Below are 10,713 nucleotides of genomic sequence, written 5' to 3' on the forward strand. Positions count from 1 at the left end.
TGACTCAAAGTTCACACTCTAATGATTGTGGGTCAGGGGTGACCTCTTCCTACAAGGAAGCGATCATTACAGAGTTGGCCCCGCTTTTTGAATCCTCGCAGGAAAACAGAGCTGAGCATGTAGGCTGCTTTCTTAAAACCCAAAGGTCTGACTTGCAGGAAAAGAAGGTAGTGGGAATTTAGACGGAGTGCCTTCCTCTTTCTGAAGAGTGATAGCCAGATAGTGTGTTCTGCTGGGAGTAGATTTCGGTGTCAAGTTGTCTTCTACTTAGAAAGAGAAAGCGTGACTATATAATTACTGCATATGGACTGTTGAAAAGAAGCAACAGGTCCAAAATGGAGTCGCTAACATTGAGCCCCACCAAGACTTAATACCTTAATACTTAGTGCAGTTTTGGCCTCTCCTTGGAGTAGAATTTAAAACTCATCAGTCTGGAATTTCCTGATCAGCATTAGTGAGGTAATCTGCCTAAGACCCCCTGTTCTTCTCCCTAAGGGAAGGTGACCTTGCCTGAAACAATCCTTTTTTTTTTTTTTTTTTCTTTTGCAGATAACTTTCTTGTCCTGCCCTATTTGTGTGTATGAAAGCCTCCCATTTTCTATAGCTCCTTGGAGCACCCTTCTAAGGGATGCTGCCCGATTCACGAAACATTGAATAAATCCAATTAGATCTTTTAATTTCCTAGGTTGAATTTTTTTTTTTTAATTTTTTTTTTCAACGTTTATTTATTTTTGGGACAGAGAGAGACAGAGCATGAACGGGGGAGGGGCAGAGAGAGAGGGAGACACAGTATTGGAAACAGGCTCCAGGCTCTGAGCCATCAGCCCAGAGCCCGACGCGGGGCTCGAACTCACGGACCGCGAGATCGTGACCTGGCTGAAGTCGGACGCTTAACCGACTGCGCCACCCAGGCGCCCCCTAGGTTGAATTTTTATTCTTTACCTGATTTGGTGGCAGGGGTGGGACTGAAGAGAACTGGCAGATTTGGGAACAAGAAACACAGGCGTGGCACCTGCAAACCCTTTGAGTTCTCCTCCTGTTTCCAAGGGCTATTGCTAAGTTCTCTGTTCTGATCTCTTTTCTCTTTGCATTGAGCTCCTGATCTAATTGACTTTCCACAGTTCTCTATTTGATTGGAAACCCCAGTCATTGGTTCTAGCCCTTGACCCCACACTGAGACCTGTTGGTGGCAGCTGTCTGGAATCAGTCCACAGTCCTGTTCTTTGGGATCTGCTGGTTCCAATCTTTCCCCAGTTCCTAGGTTCCATACACGAAACTGTTACTGGTTACAGTTGGACTGGGTCCAGGATCAGACTGGGTCCAATTTTGGCTAGACTGGGTCCAGTGGGAGGCCTTACGTGAATATTACACAAGGGCTAATTGCTAATGGGAATTTCAGAAGTCAATAAAGTTGGTGGGCACAGATCCAGCATGTAAAGGTGGTTAGAGGATGTGCCACCTCAAGGACTCCTATGATAGACCCTCTTCGGTATTAGTTTGGCTCCAGGAAATACAAAGACCTAGCGAAGTTAAGCAATGGGATCCTTGGGATGCTTAGGTGGCTCAATGGGTTAAGCATCCAACTTCGGCTCAGGTCACGATCTCATGCTTTGTCAGTTTGAGCCCTGCATCCAACTCTGTGCTGACAGCTCAGAGCCGGGAGCCTGCTTCAGATTCTCCCTCTCTCTGCCCCTTCCCTGCTTGCACTCTGTCTCTCTCTCTCTCAAAAATAAACAAACATTAAAAAAAAAAAGAAGAAGAAGAATATTTAAACAACAAAAAAGGAAATTGGATCCTTTAGGGGCACCTAGGTGGCTCTGTTGGTTAAGCATCTGGCTCTTGATCTCGGCTCAGATCATGATCTCAGAGTCCATGAGAGAGAGCCTTGCGTCAGACTCTGTGCTGACAGCATAGGGTCTACTTGGGATTCTCCCTCTCTTTCTCTCTCTCTCTCTCTCTCTCTCTCTCTGCCACGCCCCCCCCCAATAAATAAATAAACTTGAAAGAAAATAAAAGAAAGAAATGGGATCCTTTATATCCAAAGAGTTGAGGGCACCAGCTTATGGTACACCTGGTGATTTTGTGTTTAAGAGCTATAATCCTAGAAGCTGCACATATCTAGCAAAATGGCAAAACTTTACTATCGATAACCTAGAATTACAATCGCCACTACAGGGAACATCCCAATGAGACAAGATAGCTCATTTAAGAAACACACTTGAGAGCGAGGGATCCCAAGTTGAACAAACAGAATGGGATGCCTAATTTAATTGGTGAGCAGAAGCTTTCAAAAGGCTTTAAGATTCCAAAGTAACTTCATTAAAATACTTTTTACAAGGGCTAATAAAAAATTGAAGACACAAGAGGCACCTTAAAAAGATAAAAAGACTGATGTGACCCCCCTCATCCTTTTTTCCCTGAGAACCCACATTTCACTAATTGTCTGATCTACCCTTCCATTCTGAAGAGATTATCCGACAGTTACCTTTTAAAATAAAACTTTGCGGTTGCAGGTGAACCTCTTCAGGTACCTTTCACCCCTTGGCCAAAGACTGAACGAACGGCCATTGTTAAAGAATGTCCTTAACCTGGGGAGGAGCCCCAAAAGTTGTTTGAAGAATTTAGAGTCATTATCAGGGTCTATGACCCCAGGTGTATACAGCTCGTATACATGTTGGTAGGACCTGGTAAAGGCCAACTATGGATGCAGGAAGCAAGATGGCAAGACGCCAAAGATGATATTTGAGATCTTTGGTCTACAAGGTCTCAGGGCCCAGCAAAAGCTCACAAAATAGCAGCTGAACTTTTACAAGCCACTCCTAGAGTCTTTCCTGCCCGTCCTCATTGGTCTATTATACAAACTTGCAAACCAAAAAAAAACCCAATGAATCTCTGGCAGACTTTGAAGGCTGTAGCTCTTTCTCTATGGCATTTGGGGTTCCATGCAATAAATAGGGTCACCCAACCTGTTTTGGCTGCCCTCTTTGTACATGGATTATCTCTTGAGATTAGTGGATCAATAAAGAGGCAGAAAATAGGATGGGAAGCCACTACTCTACCTGAACTCATGACTATAGCTGAGTATTTTGAAAGCACCCTGGAGCAAGATCATAAACAGAAATCCGCCAAGCTATTAGCTTTACAGCTCCAAGGCCAGAGACCCAAACAACACCTGGGCGTCTAGCACTGCACCTTCCTAGGGGTCCATTATCAAAACTCTGGTCCAAAGATTGATGTCTCAGCTGTAATCAACTGGGGCACTGGAAAAGAGATTGTCCTCAAAGGTCCCATGCAAATTCTTCTCAAATGCCCTCATACTTACCTTCAAAGGGGGGCCCCTCACAGAGTTGAAGGGACTCAGAGGGGTTCTCTGCTAAACTATTACCAGAAATTCCCTTAAATAGCCAAGGGAAAACTAATGTTAAAATTAATAGGAAACCTTGCCAAATTGTAATAGATACCGGAGTTACACGTTATACCTTAAACCCTACCCTCAAAGCAAAGAGGAGGTTTCCACAGTTGGAGGAGAGGGGGTCCAATAAAGTTCAGAGAGAATTTTTTTCTCAACCAGTACAAATGATTCTGGGACCTTTTATTGACAAACATTCCTTTTTACTGTGCCAGTCAGTTCCAGATGATCTATTAGGTAGGGCTCTCCTTTCTAAACTAAAAGAGCTAATATATTTTGCCTCCAATGGAGACTTTGTCTTAGAATTTCCTGACCCACCAGAACCTGATCTTTTATGCTCCTTATAGTCTGTCCTTGACACAGGAAAGGAAGAATTCCAACAAAAGTCCCCGAATTTAATGGAGGAGCCTGAAAATCTGTGGACTACTTCTGATACTGACACTGGAAGAATAAGAAGTATAGAACCCATAATGATTCAGACAGATATAAATAAAACTCTCCCTATGTTGTCTCAATGTCCCTTCAAGCATGAGGCCATCCAAGGCCTCACCCCACCTAATAGAAGGCCTAACTGCCCAGGGGCTTATCATTCCCTGTACCAGTTACTATAGATTTCGTCTGTTCCGAAACCCTCAACGGACAGAGAGGGCAATTCGTTCAGGATTTGAGAGCTATGAATACGATGGTCATTCCTGGTTTCCCACTTGTTCCAAACCCGAACACCCTCATGTCCCAAGTTCCACGTGACTCTGTTACATTGCTGCTTTTGGGGCATCTCTGGAGACATCATCAGCCAGTTATCTATTTGCCTTTACTTGAAACTATCAACACTGGACCCGGGTAGTTATGCCTGAAAGGCTCACCCAGGCCCCTTATTTCTCTCAACTAGCTTCACTGAGCTCTAAGTACCCTCCAGTTCCCCGGGAAACCGAGCCTTTTATGGTATGTAGACAAACTTTTTGCTGTGCGTGGTTACCAAAGAGGGATCCTCTATCTATTTGCTGCAACAGGGTAGCTGAAAAGGGACAGCAAGTCTCTAAGGAAAAATTACAACGATCTCTAGACATTGTTCAGTACCTAGGTCGTGATCTAAGCTCTGATGGAATTCAGCTGTCTCCAAAAAGAACTAGGCCAATTCGGGAATCTTTTAGACTTACAAGTTAAGTGACAGCTTTGTGGATTTATTGCAGACTATGGGTTCCTAATCATCCTCTTTTAACTTCTCCAACTCCGTGAACTCCCTAAAATTTCAGTCCCTGAACCCTTTGCTTGGAAAGACAAATGTGAGAAGATTTTTATAAGACTAAAACAAGCTCTGTAGGAACCGCCTGCCTCAGGGTCACCTAACTATTCAGAACACTTCACCTTATTTGTACAAGGAGGGGATAATGAAGTCCTGGGAATGCTCACACACGGACGTAGTGGTAACGTAGGCCTGCCGCCTAGGACAGCATACAGTGTGGCTCAGTTGCTCGCCCCTGTCCCAGCTGATGTGAAGCTAGAGCCACAGCTGCTAGGGGAGTGGAAGCCTGCGTGGGCCTGACCCAGGGGAACGACATCTACTTGGAAACTTCACACTTTGTCCAAAGTCTTCCTCGCTCTGCACTGACTCAACGTTTCTCTGCAAGTCGACTGACTTCCTGAGGTCCTTCTGCTTTGACCACCTAAACTACATCTTCTACGTTGCGACACCCTTAATTTGGCTCCGTGACTACCTCTATCCGATGAAGGTGAGCCCCCGGACTGAGGTCTTAGCTCCCGTTTTGTGACGCCTCATCCTGACTTACGAGATGCCCCTTTAATCCTGGTCTAATCTCGCTTAATTGATGGGTCATCCCGAAGAGGCAAAAAAAGGAAATTTTCAGGCAGGTCGTGCTGTTATTCCTCAATACGACCAACCAGAAAGCAGAAACCTGTCACGAGCCAGATCCACAGAGCTCCACACCTCACCTGAGCTCGCCAGTTATCCGAAGGACAAACTGTTAATATTGATATGGAGAGCTGGTGTGCCTTTGGAGTCATCCATGATTTTAGAACGTTCCGGAGACAAAGGGATTTTTCTTGCGTCCTCCGGGACTCCGGTCAAAAATGGGCGGCCAGTAAATGATGTTCTTAGTGCTTGCTATTCTGCCATTCTCTTACCTTCTGGAATTGCTGTTATCAAAACTGAGGCTCACCCTGAAGGCACGGAGTATCGGAGCATGCCCTGGCTGGCTCTCGTGCAAAGGCAGAAGCCGCTGAGTGTACAGATTGTGGCACATGTGGAGGAAGTCCATTCTGCTTCTGTGAGAAATGGCTCGGCATCGCCATAGTCTTGCCATCCCGATGTCCTTGTAACATGGCAGCGGTCTGCTCCTGAATCAGAGAAATGGAGATGGGTAAATGATGGCTGTAGATTAAACAAACAGTTGGAGCTAAATAAACCAAACCCCGTTTTTCGGTTTCTGTATTCCTTCGCCCACCTTAGCGCCTTTAGGATGACTCAAGTTATAAATTGATATTGGTAGGGACGCTTCTGCAAGATTGCAAAAAACAGTCTACCAGCAACGCCTGGCCTGCCATGGCCATAATCCTGGCAAGATATTTTTGTCCCCGGAAGCCTCAGCCCTCCTTCCTCTGGACTCTGAACACCCGCAGCTGCTCTCCATTCAACTGCTACTTGGTACGGGTTATCGATACGTTGTTATCCTAAGCGTGTTTTCCAGGTGTGCGGAAGCCATCCCCTGACATCGGTTGGTGACCTCACAGCGGCAAAGAAATTGCTGGAAAATGTGTTTCCCACTTGGGTTATACCTTCTATAACTCCAGTGATCGAGGCACCCACGTCACTGGGTAAACTATATGAGCCTTAATGAATACCTTGCAGACCTCTTCAGATACCACTGTCTCTATCCCCCTCGATCGTCGGGCAAGGTTGAGAGAACCAATGGATCCTCAAATGTAAAATGTCTAAACTTGCAGAAACCACTGGATTTCCATAGCCTACAGTATTGTCTTTGGTCTTGCTGACTGTTCACAGCACTCCCTTCGGGAAAATCCGTCTACACAAGATAGTCATCGGCACACCAGTGTCTATTGGTATACAACCTTCTGCTGAAGATACACAACTTTCAGGCTAGTATGACCAGCCACAGTAAGTCTTAGGTTTGTCTTATGTTTAAGCATATCGTCAACAGATTAAAGAAGCTTTCCCGGATCCCATTTCAAGGGATCCTGTAGTTCACAGTCTAGACCCTGTTGATTATTCTGGAAATGTCATCAGAGGAAGACAACCCCATTGTTCCTCATTGGAAAGGACCTTAGCAAGTGCTCCCAATCACACACTACTGCAAAACTAGAACACACTGAGCCCTGGGTACATGTCTCACCGATAAAGAAGGCTCCGCCTGACATGTGGGCAGATGATGCAGACCTACAAGTCGAACTGACAAGGAAGAGAGGTAGCTGACATGGAGGTAGACTGCCTTCACTTCACCCAAGATGCTGGATCAAGATTTTATACTTTAACTAAACATGAAACCCTTTCTCCTTTTTCTTTTCTTTACTCTGGCATTGGCATGGAGAGACAATGCTCTCATTCGTACCCCCCAGGCCATTGCTAAGGGGGGTAAACTCTCAGACTGCAACATTTGTCAGGATGCAAGAGATCCTCCCTGTGACCAATTTCTCTTCAATTCCCAATGCCAATGCAAACTATGTCTGAGACACCCCCCTCCCCCACCACTTAGAAGTATGTACCAATTAGACATGTTTACCTATGTGAATCTTAGCACATTTGGACCCTATGTTCCCATGATTATCTAGACCAGATCTGCCCCCGGTCACCGAGAGATCTCACCAGCAGCACCCGTCTTTCTAAGGCACTTAGGATGACTATTTCAGGGTTGGAGATTCTCTTCCTACACAGGCTAAAAACCTGACTGACCCCTAGTTTAGGAGTAAATACAAGAAAAGGGTTTGAGCCCTCTCCTTAACTCTTGGACACACTGTAGGTTCTGTTGCTAAGATGCTAGCTGCCCAGCAAAGACCCTTATACTCTCTGGCCAAAGCTCTTCTGAGCAAGGAGGTGTCAGTGCTGTAGCCAACACAACGTGCTGTACCTGGATTAACACTCCTGTGGAGGCTGCAACTCTGTTATGTAAGATCAGTGGGCAAGCCACATGACTTAAAAGGGGGACTTCTTCAATGGGGTCATTCTTTGATTGGTTTGCTCTTGGGGACCATGGCTCTGAAGTGCACTCCAAATGTTGGGACTTACCCTGCTTAGAGTTATAATGATCTCCCTGTATGCTTCATCCTCCTGAAAGCCTTACATGTGTGTTTGCAGCCACTAGCCACCAAGGAAACGATGTCCCTAAGATTGGGATAACAAAAAAGGAACAAAGAAAATGAGCAACTGAAAAATCGCGAGCCTGAAGTCATGACCTGTGAGTACCACAGAGTCAGCAAAATCCAGGATGAATGAACGCTTCGAGAACTAGAGCGGCCACTGAGAGAAGCGCTAATGCCTTAAATTTTGATCACCTCTCTCAGTGAGGCTGAGAGTTTGATCAAAAGGGGGGAACGGTTAAAAAGAAGCAACGGGCCCCAAATGGAGTCGCTGGTGTTAAAGCTGCACCAAGACTTCATGTCTAACCTGCCGCTTCAGCCTCTCTTGGTTTTAAACTCAGTCTGGAATTTCCTGATCAGCACTAGGGAGGTGATCCACCTAAGATCCCCCTGCCCTTCCCCCTAAGGGAAGGTGACCTTGCCAGAAACAACCCTTCCTTTTCTTTTGGTGGGAACTTCCTTGTCCAACCCCGGTTCTGCCTATCAAAGCCTTCCATTTTATGCAAGTCCTTGGAATACCCTTCTGTTAGTTAGATGGGATGTGAATCTTAGATAAAGCCACGTAGATGTTTCAACTTACTCCACTGAATTCTGTTCTTTAACAAGATATGGTGGTCTTTTTCATGGTTAACTTAGCGCACCTAAGAAATAAATCTGAAGTTGGGGAAATGAAATTTAGTTTAAAGAGTAAGTTTAGATTTCAGAAAGTACATTAAATAAAATTCTAGGTATCCTATAAAAGGCTAAGGGTGTACGGACCAGAATTTTACTTCTGGCTCTGTCTGCAACTGAACCAGAATAGTAACAAAACAGCATACAGCATCTTTAACTATTTAAGTAGGACTCTTGAAAGTTTTGAATTCATTTGCTTGGTTCATGCAAGGTCTATTCGATGAATACAGCATTCTAAGCCAAGCAGTTGCTCACGGCCTATCTCTGTTAGGCCATCCTGATGGTAAGTGATAGGTAGGATGTGGACGGTGTTTTACGAGGTAACAGCATCACATCCACTGCCATGCTGCTCAGGTGGCTTTGTCAGTGGCACCCTGAATCTGGCCCCCTGACTCTGTTCTCTAAAAAGGAATGGAAGAGTAGAGCCTCTTTGTCCCTGAATGGGGACCAAGCTGTACAGTAAGCGAGTTCAGGATGGTCGTGTCTTGTTTTCAGTGGCTGCCAACTCTCTAGAAGGACAGGACCAAAGAGGAGAATTATAGGTACTGCCCCTTGAAAGAAAACTCATTTCGGGTGCCACATGTGAATCCCTGCCCTCCCACCAGGTGGTGGTGGCAGTGGGGTTTGTTAAAGCTATGGAAGTGATCACACATGGGCTGCTAGGGCAGGAGGGTATAATTTGGCAAAAAGACCTATGTTCCCTTTATCGAAAATAGTGTTTATGAATGGAAGGGATGTAAATGCCCCCAACAAAAGCCTGTTCTAAGTCTGATCAGACTATAGAACAAATCACCTGACTTCAAGAGTCCATACTTGGACGTCTTCCAGTCTTCTTTCGAACACATTCAATCCTATCCCCACTCAACACTTTATTGATCACCTACTATGTCCGTTACTGTTCTGAGGGATATGGCAGTGAACAAAGCAGTCAAAACCTCTTAAAAGTGATGGAGCTTATATTACTCCTTACTTTACTAAGAAGATGGGGGTTATTTCATGTTAATTTCCGCAACCTAATAGATGGATTTTCCAAAGCCCTAAGGCTGCTGATCTGTCCCTCTACCCTTCGAATAACTACCTTCATCAAGCTGCACTGCTGGGTTCACTAGCCCCTCATTTTTTGATGACAAACATACACAGGGTCTCCCCGGACTAATAGTCATGAAAAAAGGGACAAATAATATGATCGAAACTTTCCACTGTTCTCTTGCCTCCCTTAAGCTGCTGAGATCTCTCCTTATTTTATCACCAAATCTCTCTAGAAAATCTCATTTCTAAGGGAGGCTCATTTGCTTCAACTTCTTTACCGCCCACTTACCTTCCAAACTCTGCCTTCCCCACACCCAGTGAAGGCGGTTGGTTCTATAGAGTTCAGATCAGAACCTGGAGAAAAGAGAAAACCACCAGGAACACAGGATGGTGAGGAAACCGTTCTGACCAAGTGAGCCAAGGGTTTCAGGTACAATAATTACCTGCTAATTATCTGAGAGCCTCCTGTTGTATGCCAGGCATTGTGCCAGGAATGTTAGGTTTCTAGCGAAATACAAAAAGTGACCTTTGATGAAAAGTTACAAGGAAGACGCGGCTGAGGAGACTTCCTCTGGAAGTAACGTTCGAGCTGAGTTTTTGGGAATGGGTGGACTTGGAACTGAAAGAAGAATAATTGGCTGAGGGAGGGTAGAGGGGAGCCATGAGCCTGAGGACCTGGAAGCAGGAAATGGGAATGATGTGCTAGTTTGGTTTAAAAATTTGGCAGAGGTGGGGCCGAGCCACATTAGGAAAGTCCTTGCGAACCAGGCAGAGCCACTCATTAAAGGTACCTCTGAGCGCTTCAATCTTCTACTCCTCCATCTCTCTTTCCCTTCAAAGCCAAACGTCTTTATCTTCTCACTTCCCTTTCACTCACCACCCGGTTCCAGTATGTGTTCTCTCCTAATCATTCCCTGCAAACTGCCCTTGAGACAATTCAAAGGACTCCTGAGTAACAGGTCCTGCTGAGAGAATACGTACACGAATCAGGGCACATTACTTAACACTCTCGGAGCCTCAGTTTGCTCTAAAATGGGGATTATAATATTGCCTTCCTCAAAGGGTTGTCGGAAGGATTAAATATATCTTAAAGCCTTGCTCAAGAATTGACCATTGCTACTATTTTTATCTTCCTTGATCCCTTAGCTCTCTCTGATGCATTTGACTGCTCCCTCCATCTTGAAACACTCTTTGGCTTTTGCAATGTTGCACATTTGTTTGCTTTCACTCTACCGCTTTAGTTTAGTTTAGTTTGTGTTAGTTTTCTTTGGGTC

General features: G+C 45.1%; 1 long non-coding RNA gene across 1 annotated transcript; it reads left to right on the plus strand.

Moving 5' to 3' along the window:
• Nucleotides 1-587: 587 nt before the first annotated feature.
• LOC123596000 lies at nucleotides 588-1,019 on the plus strand. The gene is made up of 2 exons (XR_006711475.1): nucleotides 588-685; nucleotides 923-1,019. It is a non-coding gene; the product is annotated as an uncharacterized LOC123596000 (long non-coding RNA).
• The last annotated feature ends 9,694 nt before the right edge of the window (nucleotides 1,020-10,713 follow it).

The sequence above is a fragment of the Leopardus geoffroyi genome, chromosome B1 (genome assembly GCF_018350155.1).
Source record: "Leopardus geoffroyi isolate Oge1 chromosome B1, O.geoffroyi_Oge1_pat1.0, whole genome shotgun sequence".
Lineage (NCBI taxonomy): Eukaryota > Metazoa > Chordata > Mammalia > Carnivora > Felidae > Leopardus > Leopardus geoffroyi.